Genomic DNA, 10,000 nt, shown 5'->3' with positions numbered 1-10,000 from the left:
AGGGGACGGTGCCTCTCCGACCCTGGCGGGCCGGGCTCCTCCCGCGAAGGCCGCGGACGAGGCGGCCCGGCAACCCGCTGACGCGGCTAGTTCTCTCGCGTGCGCACGCAAGCACACGCTTCCCGACTCCACGCGGCCACAGAGGCCGGCTGGGGCTCCCCCGCCCCCGAGGCCGGCCCCTGGCTGCCAGATCCCGGGCACGATTCAGGCAGCAGCAGCGGAAGCGAGCGATACCGACACGCCCGGCGGGGAGAAGGCCCTCGTCTCTCTCCCCGCCTTGCCACGGGAGCACCGGGACGTGCTAGAGGAGACAGCGACCCGCGGAAGCGGGGCGCGCCCCCGGCACGCCAGGACCTTAGAGCCGGGGCGGCTCGCTCGGCAGCGGGCGGGGGGGACGGGCCACAAAGCCGCCCTTCTCAGGCTAGAGGTTTCATTTAGGGAGGAACCCTCGGGGACCCCACCCGGGCAGGTGAGGCCTCGCGCGCGGCGCCGCTTTTAGCCCCTTTTAACTTTCGCGACGCCGCCGCCTCGCTCTCGGCTCGGCCAACCCCCGCCACACGCAGCTGCTCGCGGCCGGCACCCGCGGGTACCCGGAACCGAGGACGACACCGGCGCCTCACGCGTTTTAGGACACCTGAAAACTCACGGGGCCACGCAGCAGTCACAAAGCCGGTTGCGGTAGACCGGTCCCCGAACCCTGCCCCAGCGCCGGGGGGGAGGTGGAAAGGGGAGGATGCGGCAAGGCACGCGCCGGGCCGCTAACGCCACGGCTCCCCCCCGCTCGAGCCGCTCGGGGCTGGGGGAACGAGGACGACACCTCACACGCGACGGGAAGCGAAGTGGAAAGGAAGACCGCCCTTGCCCTGCCGGCCGGGGGCCCTTTCCGACGCGACCCGAAAGGCCTCATCGATCAACAAGGACAGAAGGAAAGGAAGCCAGCGGAGGCCCCACGGCCTCGCTCTTCTGGGACAGACACAGCCACGCGCACCCGCCACCGCCCTCGGCAGCAGCCAGCAGGCACGGGGCTCGGCGTGCGGGCAACACGCCGGAGGAGCAAACGGGGCGCCCTCCAGAGATGGGGGGGGGGGGCAAGCTGCACCGGGCCGCACCGGCTCACAGGGCACCTCTGCCTCCCCGAAATGTGGGCTTGCATTTTCCCTCAAGCTGCACCGAGTTACATCTCCATCACGGGGCGCCCCTCTGGAGCCAGGAGGAAGCCGTGCTGGGGCACCGGCTTGCCCTCCTCCCCCCATGCCGGGCTCCATAGCATACGAGTGGCCAGTCACCGCCGCTGGCTTTTCCCTTAGATGCCGTGCCCCCGCGGGCTGCGGCTTTGGCCATGGGGGGGAACCCCCGTGAAGAGGGTCCAGTGCTGGGAACTCTCTCTGCCCCTTACCGGGCTCTCTCTCGCCGTGCCTGGACGGGCTTGCTTTCCATTCTTGGTGGGACCGACGCCGGCACCACGTCTCCCCGGCTTTCTCTGCCCCCGTGCCCCACCGGGCAAACTTCGCTTCGGGGGTTCCACACTTCGGCAGTGGCCGGCGCCAGCCACTCGTCAACTTTTTTTCTTTTCCCCGCTTTCGTTGCCGAGCCCGGGCTGGGCTCCGGCTCACGGACGAGCGAAACCCATCCAACACCGCTGAGGGTGCGCCAGCGGCCGCTCCAAACCGCCGCGCCTTTGTTCGGCCCCGCGGGTCCCCTCTCTGACCCGGGCGAAAGCCACCGAGAAGCCAGACGGACCCCTGCCCAGCCGCCTGGCGGGTGGCTTGGAGCAGCCGCTCGGCAGCGCTGCCCTGGGAGTGCTCGGCGTCGCTTGTTCCCTCATATACGGAACTGGAGGGCCGTCAGCTCCGCGAGCGCACAACCAGCCGACCTCCGCCCAGCGGCAGGTCGCAGAAATCACGCCGGCTTGTACGATGACGTAGGCGGAGGCAGAGCGCAACAGCGACCCCTTGGCGACAAGCGCGATCTCCGCGGAGAGCACGTCTACTCGCCGAGGGAGAGCACGTCTACTCGCCGAGGGAGAGCACGTCTACTCGCCGAGGGAGAGCACGTCTACTCGCCCAGGGAGAGCACGTCTACTCGCCCAGGGAGAGCACGTCTACTCGCCCAGGGAGAGCACGTCTACTCGCCCAGGGAGAGCACGTCTACTCGCCCAGGGAGAGCACGTCTACTCGCCCAGGGAGAGCACGTCTACTCGCCCAGGGAGAGCACGTCTACTCGCCCAGGGAGAGCACGTCTACTCGCCGAGGGAGAGCACGTCTACTCGCCGAGGGAGAGCATCTACTCGCCGAGGGAGAGCACGTCTACTCGCCGAGGGAGAGCACGTCTACTCGCTTCGGTGAACGTCACCCGGGAGGCGACCGGGGCTGTCCCGGGGCAGTCCCGGGAAGCCGGCGTCCGACACAGGGAACCGTCAGCTGCCGGACCGGGGCGAATCCCCGCGGCCACGGCAGGGGTGGGGGCTCGAAGACAGCCGGCAGCCGCTTCGGTGAACGTCACCCGGGAGGAGACTGGGGCCCTCCCGGGACCGTCCCGGGAAGACGACGTTCGGCACGAGATCCCGGCCGCGGCCGGACCGGCTCGAAGCCTCGCGGTCCCGGCAGCAGCCGGAGCCGCTCGCCGCCTCGGGCTCCCGGCCCCCTACAGATCCGGCGACTCGTTCGCGGGCGGCGGGGGGGAGGCAGTGGAGGGGGTGCGGGGAGAAGCGGCAGCGGAGGCGGAGGGGGGGGGGGCTCGAAGACAGCCGGCAGCCGCTTCGGTGAACGTCACCCAGGAGGCGATCGGGGGCCGTCCCGGGGCCGTCCCGGGATGCCGGCTTCCGGCACGGGGTCCCGGCCGCGGCCGGACCGGCTCGTATCCCCGCGGCTCCGGCAGGGGGGGGGGGGGGCTCGAAGACAGCCGGCAGTCGCCTCGGTGAACGTCACCCGGCCGGCGACCGCGGCCGTTCCGGGGCCGTCCCGGGAAGCCTGCGACAGGCACGGGGGTCCCAGCCGCGGCCGGACCGACTCGAAGCCCCGCGGCCCCGGCACGGGGGAGGCCCAAAGACTGGCGGCAGCCGCTTCGCTGAACGTCACCCGGCCGGCGACCGGGGCCGTCCCGGGGCCGTCCCGGGATGCCGGCATCCGGCACGGGGGTCCCGGCCGCGGCCGGAGCGGCTCGAATCCCCGCGGTCCCGGCAGCAGCCGGAGCCGCTCGCCGTTCGGGCTCCCGGCACCCTACGGATCCGCCGACTCGTTCGCCGGCGGCGGGGGGAGGCAGTGAAGGAGGTGCGGGCAGAAGCGGCAGCGGAGGCGGAGGGGGGGGGGGGGCTCGAAGACAGCCGGCAGCCGCTTCGGAGAACGTCACCCGGCCGGCGACCGCGGCCGTTCCGGGGCCGTCCCGGGAAGCCTGCGACAGGCACGGGGTCCCGGCCTCGGCCGGACCCGCACTGGGTGCCGCCGCCTCGGGCTCTCGGGACGGTATGGATCCGCCTACTCGTTCGCCGGCGGCGGGGGGAGGCAGTGGAGGGGGTGCGGGGGAGAAGCGGCAGCGGAGGCGGAGGGGGGGGGGGGCTCGAAGACAGCCGGCAGCCGCTTCGGTGAACGTCACCCCGGCCGGCGACCGGGGCCGTCCCGGGGCCGTCCCGGGATGCCGGCTTCCGGCACGGGGGTCCCGGCCGCGGCCGGAGCGGCTCGAAGCCCCGCGGTCCCGGCAGCAGCCGGAGCCGCTCGCCGTTCGGGCTCCCGGCACCCTACGGATCCGCCGACTCGTTCGCCGGCGGCGGGGGGAGGCAGTGGAGGGGGTGCGGGCAGAAGCGGCAGCGGAGGCGGAGGGGGGGGGGGGGCTCGAAGACAGCCGGCAGCCGCTTCGGTGAACGTCACCCGGCCGGCGACCGGGGCCGTCCCGGGGCTGTCCGGGGATGCCGGCTTCCGGCACGGGGTCCCGGCCGCGGCCGGACCGGCTCGAATCCCCGCGGACCCGGCAGCAGCCGGAGCCGCTCGCCGTTCGGGCTCCCGGCACCCTACAGATCCGGCGACTCGTTCGCGGGGCGGCGGGGGGAGGCAGTGGAGGGGGTGCGGGCAGAAGCGGCCGCGGAGGCGGAGGGGGGGGGGGGGCTCGAAGACAGCCGTCAGCCGCTTCGGTGAACGTCACCCGGGAGGCGACCGGGACCGGCCCGGGAAGCCATCGTCCGGCCCCGGATCCCGGCCGCGGCCGGACCGGCTCGAAGCCCCGCGGCCCCGGCACGGGGGAGGCCCAAAGACTGGCGGCAGCCGCTTCGCTGAACGTCACCCGGCCGGCGACCGGGGCCGTCCCGGGGCCGTCCCGGGATGCCGGCTTCCGGCACGGGGTCCCGGCCGCGGCCGGACCGGCTCGAATCCCCGCGGTCCCGGCAGCAGCCGGAGCCGCTCGCCGTTCGGGCTCCCGGCACCCTACGGATCCGCCGACTCGTTCGCCGGCGGCGGGGGGGAGGCAGTGGAGGGGGGTGCGGGCAGAAGCGGCAGCGGAGGCGGAGGGGGGGGGGGGCTCGAAGACAGCCGGCAGCCGCTTCGGTGAACGTCACCCGGCCGGCGACCGGGGCCGTCCCGGGGCTGTCCGGGGATGCCGGCTTCCGGCACGGGGTCCCGGCCGCGGCCGGACCGGCTCGAATCCCCGCGGTCCCGGCAGCAGCCGGAGCCGCTCGCCGTTCGGGCTCCCGGCACCCTACAGATCCGGCGACTCGTTCGCGGGCGGCGGGGGGAGGCAGTGGAGGGGGTGCGGGCAGAAGCGGCCACGGAGGCGGAGGGGGGGGGGGGGCTCGAAGACAGCCGTCAGCCGCTTCGGTGAACGTCACCCGGGAGGCGACCGGGACCGGCCCGGGAAGCCATCGTCCGGCCCGGGATCCCGGCCGCGGCCGGACCGGCTCGAATCCCCGCGGCCCCGGCACGGGGGAGGCCCAAAGACTGGCGGCAGCCGCTTCGCTGAACGTCACCCGGCCGGCGACCGGGGCCGTCCCGGGGCCGTCCCGGGATGCCGGCTTCCGGCACGGGGTCCCGGCCGCGGCCGGAGCGGCTCGAATCCCCGCGGTCCCGGCAGCAGCCGGAGCCGCTCGCCGTTCGGGCTCCCGGCACCCTACAGATCCGGCGACTCGTTCGCGGGCGGCGGGGGGAGGCAGTGGAGGGGGTGCGGGCAGAAGCGGCAGCGGAGGCGGAGGGGGGGGGGGGGCTCGAAGACAGCCGTCAGCCGCTTCGGTGAACGTCACCCGGGAGGCGACCGGGACCGGCCCGGGAAGCCATCGTCCGGCCCCGGATCCCGGCCGCGGCCGGACCGGCTCGAAGCCCCGCGGGCCCCGGCACGGGGGAGGCCCAAAGACTGGCGGCAGCCGCTTCGCTGAACGTCACCCGGCCGGCGACCGGGGCCGTCCCGGGGCCGTCCCGGGATGCCGGCTTCCGGCACGGGGGTCCCGGCCGCGGCCGGACCGGCTCGAATCCCCGCGGTCCCGGCAGCAGCCGGAGCCGCTCGCCGTTCGGGCTCCCGGCACCCTACAGATCCGGCGACTCGTTCGCGGGCGGCGGGGGGAGGCAGTGGAGGGGGGTGCGGGCAGAAGCGGCAGCGGAGGCGGAGGGGGGGGGGGCTCGAAGACAGCCGGCAGCCGCTTCGGTGAACGTCACCCGGCCGGCGACCGGGGCCGTCCCGGGGCTGTCCGGGGATGCCGGCTTCCGGCACGGGGTCCCGGCCGCGGCCGGACCGGCTCGAATCCCCGCGGTCCCGGCAGCAGCCGGAGCCGCTCGCCGTTCGGGCTCCCGGCACCCTACAGATCCGGCGACTCGTTCGCGGGCGGCGGGGGGAGGCAGGTGGAGGGGGTGCGGGCAGAAGCGGCAGCGGAGGCGGAGGGGGGGGGGGGGCTCGAAGACAGCCGGCAGCCGCTTCGGTGAACGTCACCCGGGAGGCGACCGGGACCGGCCCGGGAAGCCATCGTCCGGCCCGGGATCCCGGCCGCGGCCGGACCGGCTCGAATCCCCCGCGGCCCCGGCACGGGGGAGGCCCAAAGACTGGCGGCAGCCGCTTCGCTGAACGTCACCCGGCCGGCGACCGGGGCCGTCCCGGGGCCGTCCCGGGATGCCGGCTTCCGGCACGGGGTCCCGGCCGCGGCCGGAGCGGCTCGAATCCCCGCGGTCCCGGCAGCAGCCGGAGCCGCTCGCCGTTCGGGCTCCCGGCACCCTACGGATCCGCCGACTCGTTCGCCGGCGGCGGGGGGAGGCAGTGGAGGGGGTGCGAGCAGAAGCGGCAGCGGAGGCGGAGGGGGGGGGGGCTCGAAGACAGCCGGCAGCCGCTTCGCTGAACGTCACCCGGCCGGCGACCGGGGCCGTCCCGGGGGCCGTCCCGGGATGCCGGCTTCCGGCACGGGGTCCCGGCCGCGGCCGGACCGGCTCGAATCCCCGCGGTCCCGGCAGCAGCCGGAGCCGCTCGCCGTTCGTGCTCCCGGCACCCTACAGATCCGGCGACTCGTTCGCGGGCGGCGGGGGGGAGGCAGTGGAGGGGGGTGCGGGCAGAAGCGGCCGCGGAGGCGGAGGGGGGGGGGGGGCTCGAAGACAGCCGTCAGCCGCTTCGGTGAACGTCACCCGGGAGGCGACCGGGACCGGCCCGGGAAGCCATCGTCCGGCCCCGGATCCCGGCCGCGGCCGGACCGGCTCGAAGCCCCGCGGTCCCGGCAGCAGCCGGAGCCGCTCGCCGTTCGGGCTCCCGGCACCCTACGGATCCGGCGACTCGTTCGCTGGCGGCGGGGGGAGGCAGTGGAGGCGGTGCGGGGAGAAGCGGCAGCGGAGGCGGAGGGGGGGCGGGGGGGGACGATAGTGGCGGGGGGGCGGGGGGGTGCTCGAAGGCAGCCGGCAGCCGGTTCGGTGAACATTCGCCGGGGCGGGGGGGCGACCTGTCCGTGCCCGGGGCAGCCCCGGGAAGCCGGCAGCCAGCACGGGGTCCCGGCAGCACCTGTTCCCTGCCCTGGGACTTGCCGTGCCCGGCGGCCGGTTGCCGGGTGGGGGGGGAGCGAGGAGAGGCGGGGCGCAGCGGCCGGGGGCAGCGCCGGGCCGCAGCGGGGGGGCTGGGCGGGTGGGGTAGGCGTCGAGCGGCAAGCCCTCGGCTGCAGCGAATGTTCGGCGGTGCGGGGCGGGGGGGGGACGGGACGACACGTTGGGGGCGCCGAGTCCGAGCCACCCCCGGCCCCAGGGGCGGCCGGAGGGGGAGGCCGGTGCCTGGCCCTGGGAGCTGCTGGGCGCCGGATGGCCGAGGGTGCGTCAGAAGCCGCCCGAGCGGTCGAGCAGGTCCTCCAGAAAGGCCTAGGGTGGCTTCGAGGGCCCCGGGAGCAGTCGAGGGAGGCCTCCAGGCAGGTCTGGAGTGGATGGGAGGCCTTCCAAAGCAGACAAGGGAGGCTGCCAGCGGGGCCTAGGCTGGCACTGCAGCCTGTAAATGGTTGGGGGGGGGGGCCTCTGGTGCGGCCTGGAGTCTCTGGGTGGCGTCCAGAGAGGTGCAAAAGATCCTCTGGTGCGGCCTGTGGTGGCGGAGAAGCCTGCAGAGCGTGCGGGGGAGGCTTCTGGTGCGGCCTGGGGTGGGTCGGAAGCCTGCAGAGCGTGCGGGGAGAGGCTTCTGGTGCGGCCTGGGGTGGCTGAGAAGCCTGCAGAGCGTGCGGGGAGAGGCTTCTGCTGCGGCCTGGGGTGGCTGAGAAGCCTGCAGAGCGTGCGGGGAGAGGCTTCTGCTGCGGCCTGGGGTGGCTGAGAAGCCTGCAGAGCGTGCGGGAGAGGCTTCTGCTGCGGCCTGGGGTGGCTGAGAAGCCTGCAGAGCGTGCGGGGGAGGCTTCTGTTGGGGCCTGGGGTGGGTCAGAAGCCTACAGAGCGTGCGGGGGAGGCTTCTGGTGCGGCCTGGGGTGGGTCGGAGGCCTGCAGAGCGTGCGGGAGAGGCTTCTGTTGGGGCCTGGGGTGGCTGAGAAGCCTGCAGAGCGTGCGGGGGAGGCTTCTGCTGCGGCCTGGGGTGGCTGAGAAGCCTGCAGAGCGTGCGGGGGAGGCTTCTGCTGCGGCCTGGGGTGGCTGAGAAGCCTGCAGAGCGTGCGGGGGAGGCTTCTGGTGCGGCCTGGGGTGGCTGAGAAGCCTGCAGAGCGTGCGGGGGAGGCTTCTGCTGCGGCCTGGGGTGGGACGGAAGCCTGCAGAGCGTGCGGGAGAGGCTTCTGCTGCGGCCTGGGGTGGGTCGGAAGCCTGCAGAGCGTGCGGGGAGAGGCTTCTGTTGGGGCCTGGGGTGGCTGAGAAGCCTGCAGAGCGTGCGGGAGAGGCTTCTGCTGCGGCCTGGGGTGGCTGAGAAGCCTGCAGAGCGTGCGGGGGAGGCTTCTGCTGCGGCCTGGGGTGGCTGAGAAGCCTGCAGAGCGTGCGGGGGAGGCTTCTGCTGCGGCCTGGGGTGGCTGAGAAGCCTGCAGAGCGTGCGGGGGAGGCTTCTGGTGCGGCCTGGGGTGGCTGAGAAGCCTGCAGAGCGTGCGGGGGAGGCTTCTGCTGCGGCCTGGGGTGGGACGGAAGCCTGCAGAGCGTGCGGGAGAGGCTTCTGCTGCGGCCTGGGGTGGGTCGGAAGCCTGCAGAGCGTGCGGGAGAGGCTTCTGTTGGGGCCTGGGGTGGCTGAGAAGCCTGCAGAGCGTGCGGGAGAGGCTTCTGCTGCGGCCTGGGGTGGCTGAGAAGCCTGCAGAGCGTGCGGGAGAGGCTTCTGGTGCGGCCTGGGGTGGCTGAGAAGCCTGCAGAGCGTGCGGGAGAGGCTTCTGGTGCGGCCTGGGGTGGCTGAGAAGCCTGCAGAGCGTGCGGGGAGAGGCTTCTGCTGCGGCCTGGGGTGGCTGAGAAGCCTGCAGAGCGTGCGGGAGAGGCTTCTGCTGCGGCCTGGGGTGGCTGAGAAGCCTGCAGAGCGTGCGGGAGAGGCTTCTGCTGCGGCCTGGGGTGGCTGAGAAGCCTGCAGGGCGTGCGGGAGAGGCTTCTGCTGCGGCCTGGGGTGGGTGGGAAGCCTGCAGAGCGTGCGGGGGAGGCTTCTGGTGCGGCCTGGGGTGGCTGAGAAGCCTGCAGAGCGTGCGGGGGAGGCTTCTGGTGCGGCCTGGGGTGGCTGAGAAGCCTGCAGAGCGTGCGGGGGAGGCTTCTGGTGCGGCCTGGGGTGGCTGAGAAGCCTGAAGAGCGTGCGGGAGAGGCTTCTGGTGCGGCCTGGGGTGGCTGAGAAGCCTGCAGAGCGTGCGGGGGAGGCTTCTGGTGCGGCCTGGGGTGGCTGAGAAGCCTGCAGAGCGTGCGGGAGAGGCTTCTGCTGCGGCCTGGGGTGGCTGAGAAGCCTGCAGAGCGTGCGGGAGAGGCTTCTGCTGCGGCCTGGGGTGGGTCGGAAGCCTGCAGAGCTTGCGGGGGAGGCTTCTGGTGCGGCCTGGGGTGGGTCGGAAGCCTGCAGAGCATGCGGGGGAGGCTTCTGCTGCGGCCTGGGGTCTCTGGGTGGCCTCTAGAGAGGTGCAAAAGACCCTCTGGGTTGGGCTGGGGTGGCTCTTGGACCCCTGCCACACAGTGGAGAGAGGCCTCCGGCCCGCCACCTGTGTCCCTGTGTGCCTGAGTGCCTGTGTCCCTGTGTCCCTGTGTCCCTGTGTCCCTGTGTCCCTGTGTCCCTGAGTGCCTGAGTGCCTGTGTCCCTGTGTCCCTGTGTCCCTGAGTGCCTGAGTGCCTGAGTGCCTGTGTCCCTGTGTCCTTGTGTCCCTGTGTCCCTGTGTCCCTGTGTGCCTGAGTGCCTGTGTCCCTGTGTCCCTGTCTGTGTACCTGTGTGCGAGAGTGTCCGGCACGCCACCCAGCGGCGGCGGGCAAGCAGGTAGGCGGGTGGGCGGGCCGGCGAGGGCCAGTGTGAGTTTGGGGGGGTGGGAGGGGAGGCGGCAGCTGGAAGCGTCAGAGGAGGGGGCGTGGCTCCGGCTGGCCCCGGGAGCAGGTTCCCGGGACCGGGACCGGCTGGACCCGGCGGGTGGTTGATCCCGGGGCGGGGGGCAGAGGCGGCGGGAAGC

Source organism: Melanerpes formicivorus, unplaced genomic scaffold (assembly GCF_026170545.1).
Source record: "Melanerpes formicivorus ecotype bairdi unplaced genomic scaffold, bMelFor1.0.p_v2 SCAF_262, whole genome shotgun sequence".
Lineage (NCBI taxonomy): Eukaryota > Metazoa > Chordata > Aves > Piciformes > Picidae > Melanerpes > Melanerpes formicivorus.
Note: the sequence above shows the minus strand (reverse complement) of the source record.